The sequence below is a fragment of the Bos grunniens genome, chromosome 10, assembly GCF_055505025.1.
Source record: "Bos grunniens cultivar Pamir isolate PY7600 chromosome 10, Bosgru_T2T1.0, whole genome shotgun sequence".
NCBI lineage: Eukaryota > Metazoa > Chordata > Mammalia > Artiodactyla > Bovidae > Bos > Bos grunniens.
This window is the reverse complement of record NC_141174.1, coordinates 39,124,226-39,151,592: the sequence shown is the minus strand read 5'-3', so window position 1 is coordinate 39,151,592 and position 27,367 is coordinate 39,124,226. Positions and strand designations below refer to the sequence as shown.

The 27,367-nt window shown below is 38.4% G+C and overlaps 1 long non-coding RNA gene across 6 annotated transcripts in view; it reads left to right on the top strand.

Moving 5' to 3' along the window:
• LOC147364379 (uncharacterized) overlaps nt 1-27,367 on the top strand; it is a 259,350-nt gene that overhangs the window by 158,671 nt on the left and 73,312 nt on the right. The window contains exon 3 of one of the 6 annotated variants that reach the window (XR_015134429.1): nt 13,978-16,420. The exons of the other annotated variants lie outside the window; for them this stretch is intronic. This is a non-coding gene — a long non-coding RNA (uncharacterized LOC147364379). Of the gene's footprint in view, nt 1-13,977; nt 16,421-27,367 lie in introns of those variants that run through there. 6 annotated transcript variants of the gene reach the window in all.

Genomic DNA, 27,367 nt, shown 5'->3' with positions numbered 1-27,367 from the left:
GATTTTCTAACCGTCCTGCTTTCCCCAGAGGCCTGCATAATCCCAGGTGACAGGAAAGCATCAGCTTAATTCAATATAGCCTACTTAGCACATTCTCTCTTTTTAGAGTTTAATTCAACATTACATTATTGAACAAACTCCATATACCAAGTCCTATGGTAGGCTCTATAGACATTTACTTTTTATAACATAGCAGATATCTAATTCTCTAACAGTTGCAAAAACTAAAAGAAGAGAATCCAAAACTCTTGCCAAGTGATTCATCTAACAAACAGCTGATTTGTCTTGCTTCAGAGACCTTGGTAATTATAACATATTCTGTACAAGTATATGAACACATACTAATATCTAATTGCCTGAATATTGGGGAAAGGAGATAACAACTGAATTCTCAATGAAGATTTTTCAGAAAATGTAGTATTTTCGAATACTACACAAAACGCTCTGACCTCCAATTTTGATACCATTTCTTGTTGGTTAGAGTACAGATGGGGTACCTGTTTTCTGAATATAATATAACAAATATCTGGGTCTCCTGAAAAGAGCTTTGTAAGATGAGGGGGGAAAGACTGGAGTTAACCCAGAAACCAGTGCCTTAAAGTCATATTGGCTCCTTACTCTGGATACATCTTCTCCAGAGGTGGAGGCAATTGAATGGCCAATAAATCTCCTGAAGCCTCAGCAAAATTTGGTCTCCTGCTCTGATGATACCTTGGTCTATCCCTGGTGTCCTGGGGTGAGTGAAATTTCATAGAACCCCTCTGTGAGTATGTAGAAAGAAGAATGTGTGAGATGATCAAGCTTTCCTTCTTCTCAGTCACTTGAAGAACTTCCTGTAGATCACATATTACATGTGGACTATGTGTATTTCACACATACTCAGATTCTGACACAAGGTGATGAATCACTCCAGTGGTGCAGGAAACCTCTTAGGACTTTAAAAGTCAGGGTGGGAGGGAAACTTAGTCCTTTTCTCTCAAGCCACCAGATCCAGACAAACACAATATCAAGTAGGTGATAGCAAAGGTGAGGGGGTTTTCCTCAGCTTTAAAGGCTGACTTTCAAAGAAATGATAGACTGAACAATAGCTCAATCAGCCACATCAGCCATATCAGCTTTCTTCCTAGTTCTTGTTCCACCCAGCACAACTTGAAGCAGGACAAGTAGAAGATACAATTCAGAGGGTCATTCCGGTTCTCACTGGGGCATGAATGTTGAGGTGCCCATCACTTTCTAATGACAAATACCCAGGTGAGATAAACAGGTACCAAGTTTGCCATCCTGTTTCAGGGTAAGGAGATATTCCAACTGACCATAAACTTCATGATTCTGAGACTGAGATAGAGCTTCAACTCTCAATGGAGCTGGAGTTTAGGCAGGGGGCTGCCCTTTCAAATCAACCAAGCTGCCTTCCTTAGGCATCTATGATAGATTATTTTAGAATATCCTATCAAGCTCTGTGGTAATAAATTAGTGGAATTTCTAACCAAATTGAAGATCTAAAGTTTAGCTACAGTTCCACAGGACACATTTTGTTGTTGCTGTTATTCAGTCACTAAGTCATGTCTGACTCTGTAGCCTCACAGATTATAGCATGCCAGGTTCCTGTCCTCCACTCTCTACTGGAGTTTGCTCAAATTCATGTTCATTGAGTCAGTGATGCCATCTAACCATCTCTTCTGCTGCCACCCTCTTCTCCTTTTGCCTTCAATCTTTCTCAGCATCAGAGTCTATTCCAATGAGTCAGCTTTTCACATAAGGTGGCCAAAATATTGGACCTTCAGTTTCAGCAATAGTCCTTCCAGTGAATATTCAGTGTTGATTTCCTTTAGGATTGACTGGTTTGATCTCCTTGCTGTCCAAAAGTCTTCTCCAGCACCACAATTTGAAAGCATCAATTCAGTTTTCAGTCTTATGATCCAACTCAAGTCCATACATGACTACTGGAAAGACCATAACTTTGACTATACAGACGTTTACCAGCAGAGTGATGTCTCTGCTCTTTAATATACTATCGAGATTTGTCATACCTTTGCTTCCAAGAAGCAAGCTTCTTTTAATTTCATGACTGCAGTCAGAAACCACAGTGATTTTGGAGCCCAAGAAAATAAAACATGTCACTGCTTGCTTCCACTTTTTCTCCTTCAATTTGTCATGAAATGATGGGACCAGATGCTATGATTGTAGTTTTTTAAGTTGGGTTTTAAGCCAGCTTTTTCACTCTCTTCTTTCAACTTCAACAAGAGTCTCTTTAGTTCCTCTTTGCTTTCTGCCATTAGAATGATATCATCTGCATATCTGAGGTTGTTATTTCTCTTGGCAATCTCGATTCCAGCTTGTGATTCATCCAACCTAGCATTTCGCATGATGTAGTCTGCAGAGAAGTTTAATAGCTGGGTGACAATATACGACCTTGTCACACTCCTTTCCCAATTTTGAATCAGTCAGTCGTTCCATGTCCAGCTTTAACTGTTGCTTTAGGATCTGCAATCAGGTTTCTCAGGAGACAGGTAGGGGGGTCTGGTATTCCCATCTCTTAAAGAATTTTCCATAGTTTATTGTGATCCACACAGTAAAAGGTTTTAGCATATTCAATGAAGCAGAAGTAGATGTTCTTCAGGAATTCCCTCGCTTTTTCCATGACCCAATGAATTTGGCAATTAGATCTCTGGTTCCTCTGCCTCTTCGACACCCAGCTTGTACATCTGGAATTCTTGATTCACATACTGCTGAAGCCTAGCTTAAAAGATTTTGAGCATAACCTTGCTCGCATGTGAAATGAGCACTCTTGTACAATAGTTTGAAAATTCTTTGCCATTGCCCTTCTTTAGGATTGAAATGAAAACTGATCTTTTCCTGTCCTGTGGCCACTGCTGAGTTTTCCAAATTTGCTGACATACTGAGTGCAACACTTTAACAGCATCATCTTTTAGGATTTTAAATAGATCAGCTGGAATTCCATCACCTCCACTAGCTTTGCCGGTAGTAATGTTTCCTAAGGCCCACTTGACTTCACACACCTGTGTGTGTGGCTCTAGGTTAGTGACCACACCACTGCAGTTATCTGGGTCATTAAGACCTTTTTTGTATAGTTGTTCTGTATATTCTTGCCACCTCTTCTTAATCTCTTCTGCTCTATTAAGTCCTTATCATGCCCATCCTTGCATGAAATGTTCCCTTGATATCTCCAATTTTCTTGAAGAGATCAGGATTAAAAATGATAGGTGGGGTAAGGACCCCTTCTAGATTAAAGGTATGTTCATCCTCACTGGAGTGAGTGTCCAGAGGAGCCCTGACAGTCCTTTATCAAGTTTTCAGTATTGTCATTGTAGAGATAAGAGTAACTGGTACTGAACGCTCCCTATTATTACTGCTTTTGCATATTCCTTTAAGAATTTATCTGGGACCTTGCAACATACTGGGCTTCCCTGATAGCTCAGTTGGTAAAGAATCTGGTCTCCCCAGTTTGATTCTTCCTTCAGAAGATCCTCTGAAGGAGAAAAAGGCTAGCCACTCTAATATTCTGGCCTGGAGAATTCCATGGACTATATAGTCTATGGGGTTGCAAAGAGTCAGAAACAACTGAGTGACTTTCACTTTCACTTTGCAAGATACCAGTACCTGTCCTCCTGACTCATATGTGCCAGTTTATCAGGAAAGGCTTCCCCCACCCTCTGTGGTTCAGCTGGTAAAGAATCTGCCTGCAATGCAGGAGACCTGGGTTTGATCCCTGGGCTAGAAAAATCCCCTGGAGAAGGGAAAGGCTACCCACTCCAGTATATTGGCCTAGAGAATTCCATGGACTGCATAGTCCATGGGGTCGCAAAGAGTCGGACACAATTAAGTGACTTTCACCTCACTTCACTTCATCAGGAAAGGCAAGAAGCTCTTGCACTTTTCTAGCAGACACTGTCCTGCGAAATTGTTTGAACTGAGCAATGAAGCCCTAAGGTTGAACTCTGGATACTTCTTGCACACAGGTTTTTATAATTGATCTTAGAGACATGAGGTACATTTTATGCTGATTCACCTATGAGTATTGCCAAAACCAAGGAAAATCTATAATCTCTGGCTTCCTCCTGAAAAATGAAACTGAGATCCAGATTTTGCTCACTCCTACTAATTGTAATGAATAGATTTTTCAATTTTGCTAGTAACATAGATACCAGAAATACAACCATTGTCTCTATAGTAATTCTGTTGTTACTGGAGATTAGATTTCCATTTCTCCAGATTTTCAGGAGAGAAAGAGCTAAACAAAGAATTAATGTTAGAGGTCTGCATCTTTATAAAAAATAATGATAATTTGAGGCGAGTCATTAGTGCCATTTCTAAGCCCATCAATAGTCCTGGGGCTATTAGAGAAGGAAACTAAGAACCAATGGTTCACTACCAGTGATACAGTCCAGGTGTTGAGTTCAAGCTATGGATGGCAGAATAAATTAGTGTTATATACTTACACCAGTGTATTAGAGTTAAATTGAAAAGTCTAGAGCAGGTCAGTATCTACCATGAAATCATATTCCAAATAACAAGCAGAGATTAAGTAAGATGCAGGTAGATCAAGTTGACTTAGACAGTTTTAAATGTGGAGCTCCAATACTTGTTCAGTTCAGTTCAGTCACTCAGTTGTGTCTGACTCTTTGTGACCCCATGGGCTGCAGCATGCTAGACTTCCCTGTTCATCACCAACTCTCAGAGCTTACACAAACTCATGTCCATCAAGTCGATGATACCATCCAACCATCTCATCCTCTGTCGTCCCCGTCTCCTCCCTCCTTCAATCTTTCCCAGCATCAGGGTCTTTTCCAGTGAGTCAGTTCTTCGCATCAGGTGGCCAAAGTATTGGAGTTTCAGCTTCAACATCAGTCCTTCCAATGAATATTCAGGACTGATTTCCTTTAGGATTGACTGGTTGGATCTCCTTGCAGTCCAAGGGACTTTCAAGAGTCTTCTCCAACACCATAGTTCAAAAGCATCTTCAGTGCTCAGCTTTCTTTATAGTCCAACTCTCACATCCATACATGACTACTGGAAAAAAATCATAGTTTTGACTAGATGGACCTTTGCAGTATGTAATTGTACTATGCATTAAAATTTGGTGCTGCACTGAGAGAGCAAGAATCCCTAAAGCTAGTCTGTTAGTTAAAAGATAGGCTAGAGCTATCAAAAGGATAGTGATAAAAGTAATTATCTTCACAGATTGAGCAACTGGAGGTCATGACAAACGTGATTCACTTTTACTAAATCTTCTATTCCACAGCTTCTGTGAAGCCAGAATTCATAGATGCAATGGCAGCTAATATTGAAAATAATTATTTTGGGTCACATTTTTTTTTCTAGCCACATGTGAAGATATTGCTACATGATGGAGTTCTGAAGTACCCACTGTGGCTAGGGTTTCAGTTCTCTTCTTGACAGTGTAGGTCTTAATACTCATGGGACCTTGGCCTGCTAAATTGACTTTTCCTTGCTGTAGCCATTTGGGGCATAGGTTTATAATGGTTTGGCTCAAACAAGCCTCAGGCATCCATTCCTGGGGATAAGGTATGATGGGACTGGTTATGAAAGGGAATTATATTCCTTGCCAGCTTTTACTTACTTGCTCTTTGGACAACATTTATTTTTCATTCTAAAGCACAGTTTCCCATATTAGTTTTATTTTAAAAGTAAAATAACAAATGCATGTGGTAAAGAGTATAAACAGGATAAAAATGACACACAGTGAAACTAACATGTCTCTGCAAGTCACCTCCACAGAAGCAACTACTGTTAATAGGTTCTTGTTTGTATTTCCAAGAAATTGTACTGCATTTACAAAGACACTATTCTCTGCCAGGTTATTTTCTTTTCTCATTAGCAACTTAGAAAATTTCTTCCATACTAGTACATACTAATTCATTTAGCTATTGCAAGAATTTAGATATTTTCTTGGTTTAATTGAGATATAATTGACATACAGTATTGTTTAAGACCTATAGCAATGATCTGACTTACATATATTGTGAAATTGCCACAGAAAATTTAACATCAACCATCTCATATAGATACAGAAAAGAAAAAGAAATATTTTGCTATGTGATAACTATTAGGATTTACTTTCTTAACTTTCATGTATACCACACAGGAGTGTTGACTACTGTCATCATGTCCTACACTATGTCCCTTGTATTTATTTATCATAGTACTGGACATCTGCAACTTTTAACCACCTTCATCTAATTCTCCTTCCTCTACTGCTGTCTCTGGTAATCACAAATCTGATCTCTCCTTTTTTTTTTTTTTTGTATTTGTTTTTAGATTCCACATATAAATGAGATCATATAATATTTGTCTTTGACTTATTTCACTTAGCATAATGCCCGCAAGGTCCATTCATGGCATTGAAAATGGCAGGATTTCCTTTTTTTGGCAACATAATATGACACTGTGATATATATACCACATCTTCTTGATCTAGTCATCTGTCAATGAATACCTAGATGTTTTCTGTTTTCTGGCTATTGTAAATAATGCTGCAGTGCCCATGGAGGTGCAGATACCTCTTTGACAAAGTGATTTTGTTTCTTTAAGATATATACCCAGAAGTAAAACTGCTGGATCACATAATAGTTCAATTTTTAATGGTTTTTAGGAACCTCTGGAGAATCCCAGGGATGGAGGAGCCTGGTGGGCTGACATCTATGGGGTCGCACAGTGTCAGACATGACTGAAGCAACTTAGCTGCAGCAGCATAATGTTTCCCTTAATAGCTGTACAATCTCACCACCAGTGGATAAGTCTTCCCTTTTCTCCACATCCTCACCAGCATTTATCTATTGTCCTTTTAGTGCTAGCCATTCTATCAGGTGTGAGATGATATATCACTGTGAATTTTATTTACATTTCTCTATTAGCGATGGTGGAAAAACAGACTGGTTCCAAATAGGAAAAGGAGTACATCAAGGTTGTATATTGTCACCCTGCTTATTTAACTTCTATGCAGAGTACATCATGAGAAACGCTGGACTGGAAGAAACACAAGCTGGAATCAAGATTGCCAGGAGAAATATCAATAACCTCAGATATGCAGATGACACCACCCTTATGGCAGACAGTGAAGAGGAACTAAAAAGCCTCTTGATGAAAGTGAAAGAGGAGGCTGAAAAAGTTGGCTTAAAGTTCAACATTCAGAAAACGATGATTATGGCATCCGGTCCCATCACTTCATGGGAAATAGATGGGGAGACAGTGGAAACAGTGTCAGACTTTATTTTTTTGGGCTCCAAAATCACTGCAGATGGTGATTGCAGCCATGAAATTAAAAGACGCTTACTCCTTGGAAGGAAAGTTATGACCAACCTAGATAGCATATCCAAAAGCAGAGACATTACTTTGCCAACAAAGGTCTGTCTAGTCAAGGCTATGGTTTTTCCTGTGGTCATGTATGGATGTGAGAGTTGGACTGTGAAGAAGGCTGAGCACTGAAGAATTAATGCTTTTGAACCGTGGTGTTGGAGAAGACTCTTGAGAGTCCCTTGGACTGCAAGGAGATCCAACTAGTCCATTCTGAAGGAGATCAGCCCTGGGATTTCTTTGGAAGGAATGATGCTAAATCTGAAACTCCAGTACTTTGGCCAACTCATGCGAAGAGTTGACTCATTGGAAAAGACTCTGATGCTTGGAGGGATTGGGGGCAGGAGAAGAAGGGGACGACAGAGGATGAGATGGCTGGATGGCATCACTGACTCGATGGATGTGAGTCTGAGTGAACTCCGGGAGTTGGTGATGGACAGGGAGGCCTGGAGTGCTGCAATTCATGGGGTCGCAAAGAGTCGGACACGACTGAGCAACTGAACTGAACTGAACTGACTAGTGATGGTGAGCATCTTTTTATGCTAGCCATTCATACACCCTCTTTGGAAAAATGTCTATTCAGATCTTTTGTCAGTTTTTAAAATCAGATTATTTAGGGTTTGGTTTGGGTGTTTTTTTTTAATTGAAGTATATATCTATATATGTGTGCTTTTTTTTTCTTTTTCATATTATTTTCCATTATGGTTTATTACAGGATATTGAATGTAGCTCCCTGTGCTATACAGTAGATTCTTGTTTATCCATTCCATGCATAATAGTTTGCATCTGCTAGTCCCAAACTTTCAATCCAACCCTCCCTCACACCTCTTCTCTTGGCAACCACAAGTCTGTTCTCTATGTCTCTGATTCTATTTCATAGGTAAGTGTTATATTTTAGATTCCACATATAAACAATATCATATAGTATCTTTCAGTTTTTTACTCACTTTGCTTAAATGGCAAAGTAGCTGAAAATGGCAGGATTTTCTCCTCTTTATGGCTAGTATTTCATTGTATATATGTACCACATCATCTTTATACATCCATCTGCTGTTTCCATGTCTTGGCTATCATAAATAGTGCTGCTGTGAACATAGGGGTGCATGTATTTTTTTGAATTATAGCTTTTCCAGATATATGTATATAATTATGTCACCTGAAAATAGATATAATTTTACTTCCTTTCCAATTCTAAAGGCTTTCATTTCTGTTTCTTGCCTAATTGCTCTGGCAGACACTTTCAATACTATATTGAATAGGAGTGATAAGCACTTCTGAAATGGGCCACCTTATCTTGTTCCTGATCTTACAGCAAAGCTTTCAATCTTTCACTGTTAGTATGATCCTAGCTATGGCAGCATTATATATTGTCTTTATTATGTTGAAGTACATTCCTTGTATACCTATTTTATTAAGAATTTTTATCATGAACAAATGTTAAACTTTATCAAGTTATTTTTTCTGTTATTGAGGTGATGATATGATTTCTATCTTTTATTTTGTTAATGTGATATATCACATTATTAATTTATGTTTGTTGAAGCATCTCTGTATCCCAGAGATAAATCCAACTAGATCATGGTGAATGACTTTTTTAATGTCCTTCTGAATTTGGTTTGCCAGTAAGTTACTGAGACTTTTTTCATGTACAACGTCAGGGATATTGTTTGTAGCTTTTTTTTTTTTTTTCTGGCAGTGCCCTTTTCTGGCTTTAGTATCAGTATAATGCTGGCCTTGTAAAATGGATTCGAGAGTATTTCTTCCTCTTAAAATTTTATGGAAGAGTTTTCAAAGGATTGGCACTAATTCTTATTTAAATATTTCTAAAATTCATCTATGATGAAATCTGGTCCTGGGATTCTGTTTTTTGGGAGATTTCTGATTACTGATTCAATCTCCTTACTTGTAATTCATCCGTTCAGACTTCCTATTTCTTCCTGATTTAGTCTTGGTAGATTGTATATTTCTAAGAACGTTTCCATTTTTTTCTAGGTTGTCCAGTGTGTTGATGGACAGTTGTTCAGAGTAACCTCTTGTGATACTTTATATTTCTATGGTATCAATTGTAAAGTCTTTTTTTTTTTTTTTCATGTATAACTGTGCTGATTTAGGGATCCTCTATTTTCTTTGGTGGGTCTAGCTAAAAGTTTGTCAATTTTATTTATCTTTTCAATAATCAACTCTTAGTTTGGCTTAGTTTCCATTGTTTTCTCTATTTCATTTATTCCTGCTCTAATTTTATCCATTCTTCTATTCAACTGGGCTCAGTTTGCTATCTTTCTAGTTCTTAAGCCGTGGTGTTAGGTTGATCATTTGAGAAATTTTGTGCTTTTGGATGGAGGTGTTTATTAGTGTGAACTGCCCTCTTGGAACTTATTTTGCTGCATCCCAAAAGTTCTCATATGTTGTGTTTCCATTTGTGTTTTTCTCAAATTGCTTTTAAAATTCCTCCTTAATTTCTTCTTTAATCTTTTGGTTGCTCAGGAGAATGTTGTTTAATATACACATATTTCTGAAATTTCCAGTTTTCCTATTGTTTTTGATTTCTAGCTTCATGCCACTTGCTCAGAGAAAATACTTGATATTAATTCAGTCATCTTGAATTTGTTAAGACTTTCTTCTTTGACCTAACATGAGTATCCTAAAAAATGTTTCGTTTGCACTTCAGAACAATGTATTCTGCTGTCCTCAGAAAGGGTGCTCTCTATATGTCTGTTAAGTGCATTTGATACACAGTATTAATGAAATCTGCTGTTTCACTATTAATTCTCTGCCTGAATGATCTATCCATTGTTGAGAGTGGAGTATTAAAATCCCCAACATTTATTGTATTGCCGTTTTCCTTTTTCCCTCCATTTAGCTTTGTCAGTTTTACTTTTTATATTTAGGGGTTCTGATGTTGGGTACATAAATATTTTAAACTGTTGAATATCCTTGGTGGATTGTTCAGTCTCTAAGTTCTGTCTGACTCTTTGCGACCCCATGGATTGCAGCACGCCAGGCTTCCCTATCCTTTACCATCTCCCAGAATTTGCTCAAACTCATGTCCATTGAGTCAGTGATGCCATCCAACCATCTCATCCTCTGTCGCCCCCTTCCTCCTCTGCCCTCAACCTTTCCCAGCATCAGGGTCTTTTCTAATGGGTTGGCTAGTCACATTAGGTGGCCAAAGTATTAGAGCTTCAGCTTCAGCATTAGTCCTTCCAATGAACATTCAGGGTTACTTCCTTTAGGATTGATTGTTTTGATCTCCTTGCTACCCAAGGGATTCTCAAGAGTCTTTTACAGCACAATTCGAAAGGATCAATTCTTTCTTAGTGGATTGACCACTTTTTTATGATGATCTGTTTTCCTCCTTTATCAGACAAAATAGATTTTAACTAAAATAGATTAAAATATAGCTACCCACTTTCTTTTTGGGTATTACTTTCTTGAAATATCTTTTTGAAACATCCCTTCATTCTCAGTCTATGTGTATTTTTCAGACTAACACATAGGTAGCATATTGTTGGATCTTGCTTTGTTATCCAGCCATTCTACATCTTTTGATTGGAGAAATTAATTTACATTTAAAATAATTATTGATAAGTATTTTTTATTGATAAAAGTAAGTTTAAAAAGTAATTTAATCAATAAAAGTAATTTTATTGATAAAGTAAGAACTTACTATTGCCATTATGTTGACTGATTCACCCAGCCCATGAAATAGTACATCTTTCCAATTGTTCATGTAGCTTCAGTTTCTACCAGAAATGTATTATAGTTTTCAGAGTATAAGTTTTTTTACCTCCTTAGATAGATTTATTCCTAAGTAATTTATTCCTATTTTATTATTTTTGATATGATTGTAAATGGAACACTTTCTCATTCTGATAGTTCATTTTTAGTATATAGAAACACAACAGATTTCTGTATTTAATTTTGTATTTGTAAATTATTATTAGTTCTAATAGTCTTGTTAGCATCTTGAGGATTTTACATATATATGAGCTTCCCTGTGGCTCAGCTGGTAGAGAATCCACCTGCAATGCGGGAGACCTGGGTTCGATCCCTGGGTTGGGGAGATCCCCTGGAGAAGGGAAAGGCTACCCACTCCAGTGTTCTGGCCTGGAGAATTCCATGGACTCTATAGTTCATGGGGTTGCAAAGAGTCGGACATGACTGAGCGACTTTCACTTTCAAGTAAGTTCTCTACCCCTTTCTCTCTCTCTTCTCCTTCTGAATCCCTATAATGTGAATTCTAGTTTGCTTGATGTTGTCCAAAAGGTCTCAAACTATTCTTGCTTTTTTAAAATTATTTTTTCTCTTCCAGTTTGCCAATCCATTACTCTGTATTATCTAATCTACTATTGAATCTTATAGTGTGTTTCTATTTAGTTATTGCATTCTTCGTCTCTGTTGGGTTCTTCTGTATGTTTTCTAACCCTTCCTTAAAATTCTCACTCTATTCATCCATTCTCCTGAGCCTGTTAAGCATATTAATGATAATTACCTTGAACTCTTTAATGGGTAAATTGTTTACCTCCACTTCACTTATTCTTCTGGGGTTTTATTTGAAACATACTCCTCCCTTGCCTCATTTTTCCCAAGTCTTTGTTTTTATTTCTATGTATTATGTAGGTCTGTTATGTTTCTCAGTCTTGGAGAAATGGCTTTATGTAGAAAATGTCCTATGGGCCCAACAGCACATTCCCTCTGGTTACATAAGCTATGTGCTCTACAGGTGCCCCCTATGTAGGCTGCAAGGGCCTTTATGTTGCAGTGGGGTCAATTACTGTGGGTGTGCTGTGGGTGGTCTGGACTAGCCCCCAGACCAGCTGGCTTCCAGGCTCTTCCTCAAGTGGAGGCTGCCAGCCCGTGGGTGCAGTCAGATCTTGATTACATGGTTCAAAGAGTCCCAAGGCTGGGCCCAGCCCACTGGTTAGTGGAGCTGGATTGGGGTACCTGGCTGCAGGACCCAGGGTTGGTGCTGCCCTTCTGGAGGTTGGGACAGTGTTCCAGGGTGGCTGGCTGCATGACCAAGAGGTCCCAGGGTTGGTGTTGGCACACTGGTGAATAGACCCAAGTCCAGGGCTACCGTCTACAAGTCCTAATGGTGCCTGGGGCTGGTGAGGCTTGATACCTATACAGCCATTTGCTCAACCTGGGGAGTCCCAGGACTGCTGCCAACCAGCTGGTGGGTAGGTATGCCTCTGGCACTAATTGGCTAGAGGGAGGACTCTAAAATGGCACTTTCCATTACCAGTGTCCTTATGTTAGAACAAACTCTCCAAAATGGCTATCGGAGAAGTCAATGGCACCCAACTCCAGTACTCTTGCCTGGAAAATCCCATGGATGGAGGAGCCTGGTAGGCTGCAGTCCATGGGGTCACGAAGAGTCGGACACGACTGAGTGACTTCACTTTCACTTTTCACTTTCATGCATTGGAGAAGGAAATAGCAACCCACTCCAGTGTTCTTGCCTGGAGAATCCCAGGGACGGGGGAACCTGGTGGGCTGCCATCTGTGGGGTCGCATAGAGTCAGACACGACTGAAGCAACTTAGCAGCAGCAGCAGCAGCAGTGTCTACATCCCTACAAGGAGTCCCAGTTGTGTCCTGTCTCTCTGGAAGATTCTACAAGGTCAGCAAGTGGGTCTCATCAAGGCTCTTTTCAAACTAGTGCTTTTGTACTGAGTCTCAGAGAGTGTGAGATTTTGCATGAACCCTTTAAGAGCAGAATATCTGCTTCCTACAGCCCTCCTGCTTGCCTGTATGCAAGTCCTACTGGCCTTCAAAACTATAAACTCTGAGGAGTTTATAATTTTATAGTTTATAAATTCCAGGTGCAGGCTGTGGAGTTCAATGTGTATCTTGGACCCCTTGGTCCTTGAGTAGAATCTCTACAATATGATTATCCTCCCATTTGTGGGTCTTCTGCCCAGAGATGTGAGCCTGAACTATTTATACTGTATCTCTACCCCTCCTACCTGTCTCACTGTAGTTCCTTCTTTATATCTTTAGATGCTGAAAAATATTTTCTGCCAGTCTTCAGGTCATTCTCATCAATAGTTGTTCTGTAAATATTTGTAATTTGGGTGTGTACATGAAAGAAGGTGAATTCAAGGTCTTCCTCCTCTACCATTTTGACTACATAATTCTTTTGTGTTTTGATGTCTCTGAGTATGTTTTGACATCTTTATCATGTTCTCTTATAAAATTAATATTGGTTTTTCCCTTGTGGTTACCATGAGGCTTACATAAAATATTATAAAATTATGACATCTTCATACTGATAACAACTGCAATAGAATTCACAAGATTTAAACATTTATTTTTCCTCCCCTTCATATTTTAGGTTTACAGCTTACAGTTTACATATTTTTAATATTGTATAACTATAAAAGATTATTGTAGCTATTTTTTCTTTTTAAAAAACTTTAATCTAGAGTTGCAAGTGAATTACACCCCACTATTACCATATTACAGACTCTAACTTTGCTTATATACTTATCATTGCAAGTGAGTTTTATGTGATTTTTTAAAAATATTTTTATGATGTTAGTGTCTTTTTATTTCCACTCCAAAAAAAAAAAAAACTCCCTTTAGCATTTCTTATAGGACAGGTCTGTGAGTAACACTCTGCTTTTTTTTTTTTTTCCAGGAAGCCTTTATTTCTGGCAATGGACAGGGAGGCCTGGCATGCTGCAATTCATGGGGTCACAAAGAGTCAGACATGACTGAGCAACTGAACTGAACTGATTTTTAATTGAAGGATAATTGCTTTACAGAATTTTGGTGTTTTCTGTCAAACCTCAACATGAATCAGCCAGCTTTGCTTGGTACAGAATTCTTGGTTGAGTTTTTCTTCTTTCAATATTTTGAATATATTATCCCAATCTCTCCTGGCCTGAAAACTCTGTTGAGAAATACATCAGTAGTCTTAGGAGGGTTTTCTCTTTTACCATATATAAATACTCTCTTTTCTCTTGCTGCTTTCAAAATTCTTTGTCTTTGACCTTTGACAAAATAATTACATGTCTCTGTGTAGTCCTATTTGGATTTGAACTATTTGGAGTCTTTTGAGCTTCATGGATCTGAAAGTTCCTTTCTCTCCTCAGGGTTGGGAAGTTTTCAGACATTATTGCTTTAAAGATATTTTCTATCCCACTCTTTTCTTTTGCTTCAGTAATTTCTATAATCTAGATATGATTTCTCTTGATTATATCTGGTAACTCATCTAGGCCTGTTTCACTCTTTTTCATTCTTTTCTCTTTTTGCTCCTCTGATTGGATAATTTCAATGGTCTTGGCTTCTAGGTCAATGTTTCTCTCTACTTCATTGTTGAGTCTGATTTTGAAATTCTCTACTGAATTCATTAGTAATTGTATTTTTCAGCTCCGGAATTTGTTTTGATGGTTTCTATTTTATTCTTATACTTCTCAATTTGTTCATGTATTGTTTTCAAAATTTTGTTTGTGTGTTATTGTGGTTCACTAAACTTTTTAAAATAGGATTATTCTTAATTATTTGATGAACAGTTCATAGATTTCTCCTTTCTAAGGGTCAATTATTGGCGCTTTATTGGTTTCCTTTGGTGGTATTATGTCAACCAGATATATTGTGATTCTTGATTCATTATATTGGTATCTGCACATTTCAGTTAGCAATCTCCTCGTCCAGATTCCACAGGTTTGCTCTGACAGAGTGAGTTTTTCACCAGTCAGCTTAGTTTGTGTTTCTGTGTGTGTCCACTGACAACATGCTTGGGCATATGGGGCTTGCTATCACAGTATTTTTATGGGCAAGGCCACAGCCTGAGTCCAAAGTTGGAGGAGGTTTGGGGTACTACTGGCTGACAACAGTTGCATAGTACTGTTGGCTTTCTTCCCTGCCTAACTGAGGCTGTGGATGGGCTTCATGGTAAGCCTCAATCAGGCTTACTAGATGGTCAGCACTGGAGAACTGGGTACTATACTCAGCAGTAAGTAGAGCTTTGAATTAGCTGCTATGCCTGGCAGAACACAGCCTGGGAGCCAGAGTGGGCAGTTTGTTGTTGGGGACCCAAATAATGTAAGACTCTACTCTGAATTCCTTGGCCTCGTGGGCCCGTTAGTTAGGTTACATATGTGCTTTCTGTTCACATGACACTGTAAGTAGGGCTGTTAGATGAGTTACTTAGCTTCCTCTGGTTAAGTTCCCTTGTCAGGCAGGCTGAAAGCTTCATTAAGCCAAAGCTGTGCAATAGACCTGTCAGCTAACTGTGCTCCTCCACCACCAGCGAGTATGGAAAGCACCTCTGGGCAAAACACCTCCATGGCAGTCACTTTACTCATTTAATTATTGAAGATATGGCAATTCATGATATGGCAAAGGATGTGTTCAACTCTGGATGAAATTCAAATATCAGCACTCCCTTAAGTACTCTGGGATTTCAGAGTGCTAACTGAAATGTTTGCTTTTAGAGGATGATGTTTCACCAGAGCTGGGTTAGCACTATTGGTTTATTTATACTGTGAAAGATGATAAAGAACTTTTAAATTTCCACTGACCATGGCAAAACCTTTCCCCCAACTATTTCTCACCAGTCACCTTGGTAAACTCAATTTGGCCTACCATCTGCTAAGCTGAAGCCCCAGTCTTGCATCTGTCTTGTGATTAACTGAAGTTCACTTTACTCAGATCTTCTGAGACTCTAAACAGTGAAAAATTCTGAGAATGAATTTGAACTTTGAACTGCTTTAATCTATCCCATTAAACTTTAAGCTATATGTTCCCCGCAGAGCAGTCATCTTGTCTTTTAGTAAAACCTTGAACTAATAGCTTTTGGTGGTTTTCCTCCTCCCACCATTCTCTGGCACTATTTTTTAGTCTTCTCAGAGATTGCATTCATTTTTAAACAATACTTGTTTTACCAAGACTTAAATGGATAGCAAATAAAAGTATTCTCTGGTAAATTTCAGAAAGGATTGTGAACTTTAGAAGTTATTTTGAAATATATAAACCTCTGCTCCCTTTCACCCAACCTAGGCATGCACTTTAGAGGTTTCATGGGACTAAGGAAATTCCCATATGGTAAGAAACCATGGTAACCAAGGAAGTTCACAATCTTCATTTTGCAACAGGAATTACAAAAGCAGACTGTCTTGAATTAGAAGCTAATTTAGCAGTTTTAAAGCTTTAGTCACTATATTTTGCATAGATTGGGCAAAAAAAGTTCACTTGTATACTTTTTAGACTATAACATGGTTCAATCTAGACCCTGAATTACCAGTTGTCAATATCACAAAAAGTTCTGGGTGAAGATCAACTAAAGAATAATAGAAATCTATAGTGCAGGATGGAGGCATGAAAGCAACCATCTGAAGTAAATTTTTCTTCAACTTGGCCATGCATATTTTGATATTTCTCTCTTTAAAATTCTTATCCTGAGAGCCTAGGTAACAAAGAAAATCAGAAAGGTGAAATCTGAATGTGATGGAAGAACAAATTATTGGTGGCTTTATATTTGTTATCATAACAGCTGGCATCTTAGCCTGTCAGGTCTCTTCGATGTGAAGTTATTGATTTCTTCTTTATATTTGGTTAATCTTGACCATAGGAAATATGTGGGTAGAGATTCCAGGCCCTGTTTCTGATTAGTTTTGACAAATAGACAGGGCCTGAGTTTTCTCTGTCAAACTATCACTATATCTTAAATCCTGCTTGAACAAAATAAGACCCAATGGCAGATAGCATCTGAAAATAATCTTTGCCTCTTTATTTAGTAATATTTACTTTCTATCCTGATTTAAATTGTATTTAATTTGATACAGGCTTATTGAAGACTTGATCACAGGTAGAGTTCTATAAACACCTCACACATTTTCTTTCAATCCCCATGGCAAGTCAAATTACAAAATGTCTGAAACAAGGTCATCCATGAAGATTGCAAATACCGGTTCTAGCTGGGTTGCTGGAGGTCAAATATCATAACCTCGTATTTTACAATAAAGGACCACCCCACATATGTAAAAAGAATTAATGAAACAGAGAAGATGATCATGGAAGTGGGAAATTAAAGGCAGTCTCTCTAGTATGGTAGACAAAAACACAATTTAAAAATCCAAAATCATTTCTGTCCTTAGGAGACAAAGTAAGGTTCCAAGAGGTTCTGAAATGTGGCTTGAGTCTTCTGATCTTTTGTTTTGGGGTGTTCTGATGGGGTAGAAGAGGCTCTCCTGAAATTTCAAAGGAATATAACTAAAAGTGTATTTTCTCTGCAAATATAGCTCCATGAAAAGCCACCTAGCCTCTCTCATTGCAACCCAAGTTGCCATCCTGAATTACCAATGCTCTTGATGCAATTCTAGAGCATATATACTTCTAAATTTATCATAAAATATTTATCACCTATGAGCTGTTACCTGAAGGTTCCTCTAACGTGTCACATATCCTTCAGGACATTTCCCTTACTGAACTTCTTAATAGTCAATACCTGTAGTAAGCTAAGAAACGAGAGAAGGTATAAATGAGGTCAATCTAAGAAAAGGCTGTCTTCAGCTTTTCTTACATTAGATTGCTGTCCTTCATGGAGAGCAATTTGAATATAAAAGGATTCTGGTATTTTAAGACAGTACTCTGATTTCTATGGCATATAATTGATAGAAAGTTACCTGATGCATGGAATATAATGAAGGTCTGTAGAGGTATCCTTAGCAGTTGTTTCAGGCATCCTTAGCTGTTGATATGGCTCTGTATATTAAGTCCAATTGATACCCATAGGTAATAGAATTATTTCCAAAGAAATTTACCAAATTAGGAAACAGAACCTATGAAAGATATTGTAGGAGTCAAAGAGGCAAAATTAAAGACTCAAGCCACATTTCAGAACCAAAAAGGAGCATAATTAGTTTCTTAGTACAGAGAAGATTCACGTATGATGATTTAGTTCAATTCAGTTCAGTTGCTCAGTCATGTCTGACTGTTTGCGACACCGTGAACCGCAGCACGCCAGGCCTCCCTGTCCATCACCAACTTCCAGAGTACACCTAAACCCATATCCATCGAGTCGGTGATGTCATCCAACCATCTCATCCTCCGTTGTCCCCTTCTCCTCCTGCCCTCAATCTTTCCCAGCATCAGGGTCTTTTCAAATGAGTCAGCTCTTTGCATCAGGTGGCCAAAATTTAGGAGTTTCAGCTTCAGAATCAGTCCTACCAATGAACACCCAGGACTAATCTCATTTAGGATGGACTGGTTGGATTTTCTTGCAGTCCAAGGGACTCTCAAGTCTTCTCCAACATCACAGTTCAAAAGCATCAATTCTTCTGCGCTCTGCTTTCTTTATAGTCAAACTCTCACATCCATACATGACCACTGGAAAAACCATAGCCTTGACTAGATGCACCTTTGTTGACAAAGTAATGTCTCTGCTGTTTAATATGCAGAGTACTTAGTACTCTGTACTAAGTATGATGACTTCGGGAGATGTATTGGACATTGAAGTTAAGAAATGAAAATCCAAGAAAATTATTGGATATTTTTTCAAATTGACATATACTTGACATAATATTGTATTAGCTTTTGGTGTACAATGTAATGATATATGTATGTATTGCAAAATGATTTCTACAGTAAGTTTAGGTAACATCCATCACTTCAAAAAGTAACATTTTTCTTTCAATGAGAAATTTTAAGATCTATACCCTTAGCATATTTCAAATATACAATAAAATATTATAAATTATTGTCACCACATTGTACAGTACATCCCCAGTATTTGTTTTACAACTGGAAGGTTGTACCTTTTGATCCCCTTCATCCATTTCACCTACCACTGGCAACCAAAGATCTATTCCCTATACTGTGAATTTCTATGAGTTTGGGTTTTTGTCTTATTCCACATATAAGTGAGATCAGTCATTGTTTCACTAGATGTAATGCCATCACATTCCATCCATGCTGTTGCAAGTGGCAGTATAATAATTCATTCCTTTTTATAGCTGAGTATATTCCATAGTGTGTGTGTGCGTGCGTGCGTGCGTGCATGCCACAACTTATCCATTCTGTCTATTCATCCATCAGTGGACATTTAGTTTGGTTCCATGTCTTGACTAATAATGCTGCAGTGAACACATGAATGCAGGTATCTCATCAAGATAGTGATTTCATTTCCTTCAGAGATATACCTATAAGTGGACCTGCTGAATCATATAGTAGATCTATTTTTAATTTCTTAACGAATCTCCATACTGTTTTCCATAGTAGCTGTACCATTTACATTTACCAACAGTGCACAAGAGTTCCCTTTTCTTCACATCTTCAGTATCTTTTCATATGCCTGTTAGCCACCATTTATATGTCTTCTTTGGAGAAATGTCTATTTGTATCTTTTCCCATTTTTTAATTAAGTTGTTTATTTTTTGATATCAAGTTATATGAGCTGTTTATATATTTTGGATATTAACGCTTATTGGTCATAACATTTGTAAATGTTTTCTCTCATTCTGTAGGTTGTTTTTCCTCTGGCCTGATTTTCTTTTGAAAATTTTAAGTAATAAATGAAATGATTACTGAATTTATAGGACACTAAATCGATACTTAAAAAAAATTTTTTTAAAGCACAGGATGAAAATACAAAAATACAGGTATCATGAGGGAAAAATTAATTAATAAAGGACTTGGAACAAAGATCTAGGAAACTAATGTATAAATAATAGAAGTTCTAGTTGAGGGTAGGAAGATATGTACCATTAATATGGAAGAAAGACAGTCATTAAATAGAATAAATTTTTCATGAAACCAAGACCAAACTGAGTTTGAATGCTAAAAGGACTCAATAAATTCCAGGATGAATTGATAAAGAAATATCAACTTTGTCAAATTTTAATTAAACTTTTCTGAACTCCAAGAACAAAAGAAAGTCTTGAAAGGTCCTCAGTAGGAAAACAAAACAATGAATAACAACAATAAAATAAACAAGTGGCAACATTGTAGATGCAGTGGCAGTTTCTCCTAGCTTTCAGATTGACAGCAGAATATCTCTGCTCCACATAGGAGCAGACTCCTTATAGCTTGTAGTCCCTATATCTCAAAAAGACATAGGGAAGATGTAATCTCAGAATTCAGGCATATCTACTGATAACACACATTTACAGTGTCTGGGGAAAACATTTGAGAATATCTTCAAATGACTGCACAAGAAACGAAACCAACATGGGGGGAAGATACAGAAAGAAAACAGTGATGAAAAACAAACCTTGAATATAAATAAAAAAATATTAGATTATCTGGGAATACACAGCATTGATGACATAGAAAGACAATTCCTGGGGTTGCAAAGAGTCAGACACAACTGAGCAACTGAACTGAACTGAACTGATGATATAATTGGGCTTCCTGGGTAACTCAGCTGGTAAAGAACCTGCCGACAATTCAGGAGACCCCGGTTTGATTCCTGGGTCAGCAAGTTCCTCTGGAGAAGGGATAGGCTACCCACTCTAGTATTCTTGGACTGTCCTGGTGCCTCAGACAGTAAAGAATATGCCTGTGATGCAGGAGACGTGGGTTCAATCTCTGGGTTGGGAAGATCCCCTGGAAGAGGCACGGAAACCCACTCCAGTATTCTCACCTGGAAAATCCCATGGATAGAGGAGCCTGGTGGGCTACAGTTCATGGGGTTGCAGAGTCAGACATGACTGAGCGACTAAGCACAGCACAGCACACATGATATAATTAATGAATTACCACAGCAAAAAATCAAAGATGTCAGAGAGGGCTAGAGGAAGATGCAGCAATGAAAAGGCAAAGTAAAAGCAGTCAAAATCATCATGGAGAGAACCAAGCAAAAGAAAACATAGGGTGAGAAATCAAAGTATTCTGTGGGTCTTATCTTACTGAGACTTGGGTAGTAACTGTTTGTTCTACTAGGTTACTCTTATTTTCATATTAAATTGATTGTGGGAATAAAAAAAGGAATAATAAGTACTAATGAGTTATATAAGAATATAGTAGAGAACAAATTCATAAAATCAGAAAAATATTGGAAAAATAATATAAAGATGAAAGAAAATTAGCTAAGTATTCATTTTACTGAATATGCTGGACTGAATGATCCTTTGAAAAGATAGACTGTCAGACTAACTTATGTAACAACCCAGCTATATACTTTCTACAAGAAATACTTAAGCTGAGATGATACAAATTAAAAATAAATGCATGGGCAAAGAGATTCCAGACATGCAAATAAAAATAAAGAAGTGGTGGCCGTATTAATACTAGCAATAGCTAGGATAAGATACATTAATGATATACCACGTCATCAGTTCAGTTCAGTCGCTCAGTCGTGTCTGACTCTGCAACCCCATGAACCGCAGCACTCCAGGCCTCCCTGTCCATCACCAACTCCTGGAGTTTACCCAAACCCATGTCCATTGAGTCAGTGATACCATCCAACCATCTCATCCTCATCCCCTTCTCCTCCTGCCCTCAGTCTTTCCCAGCATCAGGGTCTTTTCAAATGAGTCAGCTCTTCATGTCAGGTGGCCAAAGTACTGGAGTTTCAGCTTCAACATCATGTCATAGATGTGTATTATGAAACATATGCATATAAAGGAAAGCATTATTAGAACCGAAAGAGCTTATGAATTTTAAAGTAGAAGACTTGTTCTATCTCTTATAATGGACAGATGGAGACTATAGTAAAAACATAGCAACTAAATTGATTTTTTAAATGGCAACCCACTCCATTATTATTTCCTGGAGAATGTCATGGACAGAGGTATCTGGAGGCCTATAGTTCATGGACTTGTAAAGAGTTGGACATGACTGAATGACTAATACACACATCATATTCCAAGGATATGGCATTATAATGTGTATCATCTGAGGACTATTTCTTATAATTAAATCTATCATATTCTTGACCACACAAAGTTAGGAGTAACTGGAAAGATTTTTTATTAGTTACCTTTTTAATTATCAGCTGTTGTGAGACAAATAATCTACCAATACACTTTGGCCACCTGATGTGAAGAGCTGACTCTTTGGAAAAGACCCTGATGCTGGGTAAGATTGAAGGCAAAAGGAGAAGGGGGAGACAGAGGATGAGATGGTTGGATAGCATCATGACTCAGTGAATATGAGTTTAAGCAAACTCCGGGAGGTAGTGAGGGATCAGGAAGCCTGGTATGCTGTAGTCCATGGGGTTGCAAAGAGTCGGACAAGACTTCAGCAGCCTGAACAACAACAATACTTTCTTAAGGGGGAGTACTCCAAACTTTTTAAAGTCTTTGCCTTAGTTACATAGTTGAAATAATCTGAGACCAGTGACTGCAAGATAGAAGTATGGTGCTCTATTTACTGCCTACTGTGAAGAAAGCTGAATGCCAAAGAATTGATGCTTTTGAACTGTGGTGTTGGAGAAGACTCCTGAGAGTCTCTTGGACTGCAAGGAGATCCAACCAGTCCATCCTAAAGGAGATCAGTCCTGGGTGTTCATTGGAAGGACTGGTGCTGAAGCTGAAACTCCAGTCCTTTGGCCACCTCATGCAGAGTTGACTCATTGGAAAAGACCCTGATTCTGGGAGGGATTGGGGGCAGGAGGAGAAGGGGATGGCAGAGGATGAGATGGCTGGATGGTATCACCGACTCGATGGACATGAGTTTGAGTGAACTCCGGGAGTTGGTGATGGACAAGGAGGCCTGGCGTGCTGCAATTCATGCGGTCGCAGAGTCGGACATGACTGAGTGACTGAACTGAACTGATAAAACTGTTAGGAGATTCAAATATTTCTTTTTTCTTGTTTAGATTCCACATATAAGTGAGATCATAAAGTCTTTGTCTGACTTTTACTTAGCAAAATGCCTTTAGATCCATTCATGTTGTTGCAAATGACAGGAGTATCTTCTTTTTATGGTTAAATAATATTTGTTTCTGAAGATCTTTGTTTTTCTGTGGTATCAGTTGTAATATCTCTTCTTTCAATTTCTATTTTATTTATTTGAGTCCTTTCTTTTTTTTCTTGAATCTAAAGGTTTGTAATTTTATGTTTACAAAAAACCTGCTGTTAGAAATTGATTTTTTTCTATTGCCTTTTTAGACTCTATTTCATTTATTTCCCTTCTGATCTTTATCTCCTTCCTTATACTAAGTTTAGGCTAGTTTTTTCCCTTTTTTCTCCTTCCTTGAGGTATAAACTTTGGTTGTGTATTTGAGATATTTCTTGTTTTTGATGTAGGCATTTGTTGCTATGAACTTCCCTCTTGGATGCTTTTGCTACATACCTTAGGTTTAGATATGTTGTATTTCTATTTTTATTTTTCTAAAGGTACTTTTTAATTTCTCTCGGTTTTTTCTTGACCCATTGTTTATTCAGTAACATGTTTAATTTCCACATTTTTTTTTTATTTCTGGAGATTCAAACATTGATGACAATGTTTCCAGGGAGTTTATAGCAATTTCGGAAATATGAAGTTGAAGAGGGTCATCAATCATCTGGGGAACATTTGAGTGGTTTACATCACCTTGGTTTACAGGGCCATCACTATATCCCAATGTGTAGTTAATCTCTTCTAACCTGACTTCAAACTTGTAGATTGTTATATACCCTTAAATAATGAACTAGAAATAATAGTAAGAAACTCAGATCCAGAGCTAAGTGGATCACCCAGATGGTCAATGGGACAAATAAAAACAAAATAGTGGCTGGTTTATACAGTTTTCAACCCAGTATCAATTTATCACCTATAAGTCAGGAGAAAGAAATTTAGTATATTCAAAACTAAGAGGCAAAAGATTACCATTTCCATAGTGTTTGAGTCCAGGTATACTATTGGACTGTGGTAGAAGGACAAGTTCTGCTTGGGTCAGTTAGGCCATCAATCTAGATGAGATAGAAGAGTCTGGAGTTGGGAGCCAGGCCAGGTCCTCCATACTAGGTCAAGCTTACCCATCCATAATTCATAAATTTTAGCTCTACTTATGAACCCTCATTTACAAAACTACCTGCCTGTCAGGACTTAACCCTGCTATAAATCTAGTTAAGATAGCATATTCCATATAGAGAGTGTTAATTACAGACACTTTTACAATCAGATTGGACCCAAAGTAAAGTCCTGGCCCACTACAAATATGTTCTTTCCTCTACTGAAGTTGATGAAAAGTTTTCTTCTAGAGCTTACCAGGACAGGAATAGCTATAAATCCAAATACTGATGAGAAACTACAATGATCATTCTCTCATACCTGGAGAACAGCCCTGGTTAGGGGTACTGGTATCTTGAAAAAAGAATATGGCCAATCGCCTTCAATCACAGCTTACAGAAAATATGTGGGGGTAGCAGAACATGAGAGAGAGGAAGATAGAGTCAGTTTGGTAAAATATTTGAAGAACCAGTGAGACCCTGATAATAAGACAAAATGCAGATGGTAGCACAAGGTCAAATTCTATGAAACTCATTTTATGTAGAGATTGACTATGGTTTTCCTGTAATTCTCACATACTTGTCTTGGTGGCTAAGAATATTATTTTTAAAAACACTTGGTTATACTACTTTCAGAGTTTATGATCTCAGGATCAGATTTTTTAATGAGCGGTGAAAGTACAACTACAAGATAAACTATAATTACTTGACTTTGGGGATTTTTTCAGATACTGGTGAAATGTTAACTACAGCCTTTGTTGCTGCTACTGCTAAGTCACTTCAGTCATGTCCAACTCTGTGTGACCCCATAGACAGCAGCCCACCAGGCTCCCCTGTCCCTGGGATTCTCCAGGCAAGAACACTGGAGTGGTTGCCATCTCCTTCTCCAATGCATGAAAGTGAAAAGTGAAAGTGAAGTCGCTCAGTCATGTCCAACTCTTCATGACCCCTTGGACTGCAGCCTACCAGGCTCCTCCCCCCATGGGATTTTCCAGGCAAGAGTACTGGAGTGGGGTGCCATTGCCTTCTCCAAACTACAGCCTTTCAGAGCAGATCAGTTGCTCAGTCGTGTCTGACTCTTTGCGACCCCATGAATCGCAGCACACCAGGCCTCCCTGTCTATCACCAACGCCCGGAGTTCACTCAGACTCACGTCCATCAAGTCAGTGATGCCATCCAGTCATCTCATCCTCTGTCATCCGCTTCTCTTCCTGCCCCCAATCCCTCCCAGCATCAGAGTCTTTTCCAATGAGTCAACTCTTTGCATGAGGTGGCCAAAGTACTGGAGTTTCAGCTTTAGCATCATTCCTTCCAAAGAAATCCTAGGGCTGATCTCCTTCAGAATGGACTGGTTGGATTTCCTTGCAGTCCAAGGGACTCTCAAGAGTCTTCTCCAACACCACAGTTCAAAAGCATCAATTCTTCGGCACTCAGCCTTCTTCACAGTCCAACTCTCACATCCATACATGACCACAGGAAAAACCATAGCCTTGACTAGATGGACCTTTGTTGGCAAAGTAATGTCTCTGCTTTTGAACATGCTATCTAGGTTGGTCATAACTTTCCTTCCAAGGAGTAAGCATCTTTTAATTTCATGGCTGCAGTCACCATCTGTAGTGATTTTGGAGCCCAGAAAAATAAAGTCTGACACTGTTTCCACTGTCTCCCCATCTATTTCCCATGAAGTGATGGGACCGGTTGCCATGATCTTCGTTTTCTGAATGTTGAGCTTTAAGCCAACTTTTTCACTCTCCTCTTTCACTTTCATCAAGAGGCTTTTGAGTTCCTCTTCACTTTCTGCCATAAGGGTGGTGTCATCTGCATATCTGAGGTTATTGATATTTCTCCCAGCAATCTTGATTCCAGCTTGTGCTTCTTCCAGTCCAGCGTTTCCCATGATGTACTCTGCAGATAAGTTAAATAAACAGGGTGACAATATACAGCCTTGATGTACTCCTTTTCCTATTTGGAACCAGTCTGTTGTTCCATGTCCAGTTCTAACTGTTGCTTCCTGACCTGCATACAAATTTCTCAAGAGGCAGATCAGGTGGTCTGGTATTCCCATCTCTTTCAGATTTTTCCAGTTTATTGTGATCCACACAGTCAAAGGCTTTGGCATAGTCAATAAAGCAGAAATAGATGTTTTTCTGGAACTCTCTTGCTTTTTCTATGATCCAGCAGATGTTGGCAATTTGATCTCTAGTTCCTCTGCCTTTTCTAAAACCAGCTTGAACATCAGGAAGTTCACGGTTCACATATTGCTGAAGCCTGGTTTGGAGAATTTTGAGCATTACTTTACTAGCGTGTGAGATGAGTGCAATTGTGCGGTAGTTTGAGCATTCTTTGGCATTGCCTTTCTTTGGGATTGGAATGAAAACTGACCTTTTCCAGTCCTGTGGCCACTGCTGAGTTTTCCAAATTTGCTGGCATATTGAGTGCAGCACTTTCACAGCATCATCTTCCAGGATTTGGAATAGCTCAACTGGAATTCCATTACCTCCACTAGCTTTGTTCGTAGTGATGTTTTCTAAGGCCCACTTGACTTCACATTCCAGGATGTCTGGCTCTAGGTCAGTGATCACACCATTGTGATTATCTGGGTCGTGAAGATCTTGTTTTGTACAGTTCTTCTGTGTATTCTTGCCATCTCTTCTTAATATCTTCTGCTTCTGTTAGGTCCATACCATTTCTGTCCTTTATTGAGCTCATCTTTGCATGAAATGTTCTTTTGGTATCTCTGATTTTCTTGAAGAGATCCCTAGTCTTTCCCATTCTGTTGTTTTCCTCTATTTCTTTGCATTGATCACTGAAGAAGGCTTTGTTATCTCTTCTTGCTATTCTTTGGAACTCTGCATTCAGATGTTTATATCTTTCCTTTTCTCCTTTGCTTTTCGCTTCTCTTCTTTTCACAGCTATTTGTAAGGCCTCCCCAGACAGTCATTTTGCTTTTTTGCATTTCTTTTCTATGGGAATGGTCTTGATCCCTGTCTCCTGTACAGTGTCACGAACCTCAGTCCATAGTTCATCAGGCACTCTATCTATCAGATCTAGGCCCTTAAATCTATTTCTCTTCTTTAGTTAGCATCAAAATATACATCTTCAGCACAAGAGCAGTGAAGTTAGGGAAAGAAGAGAGTAACAAAAATTGTA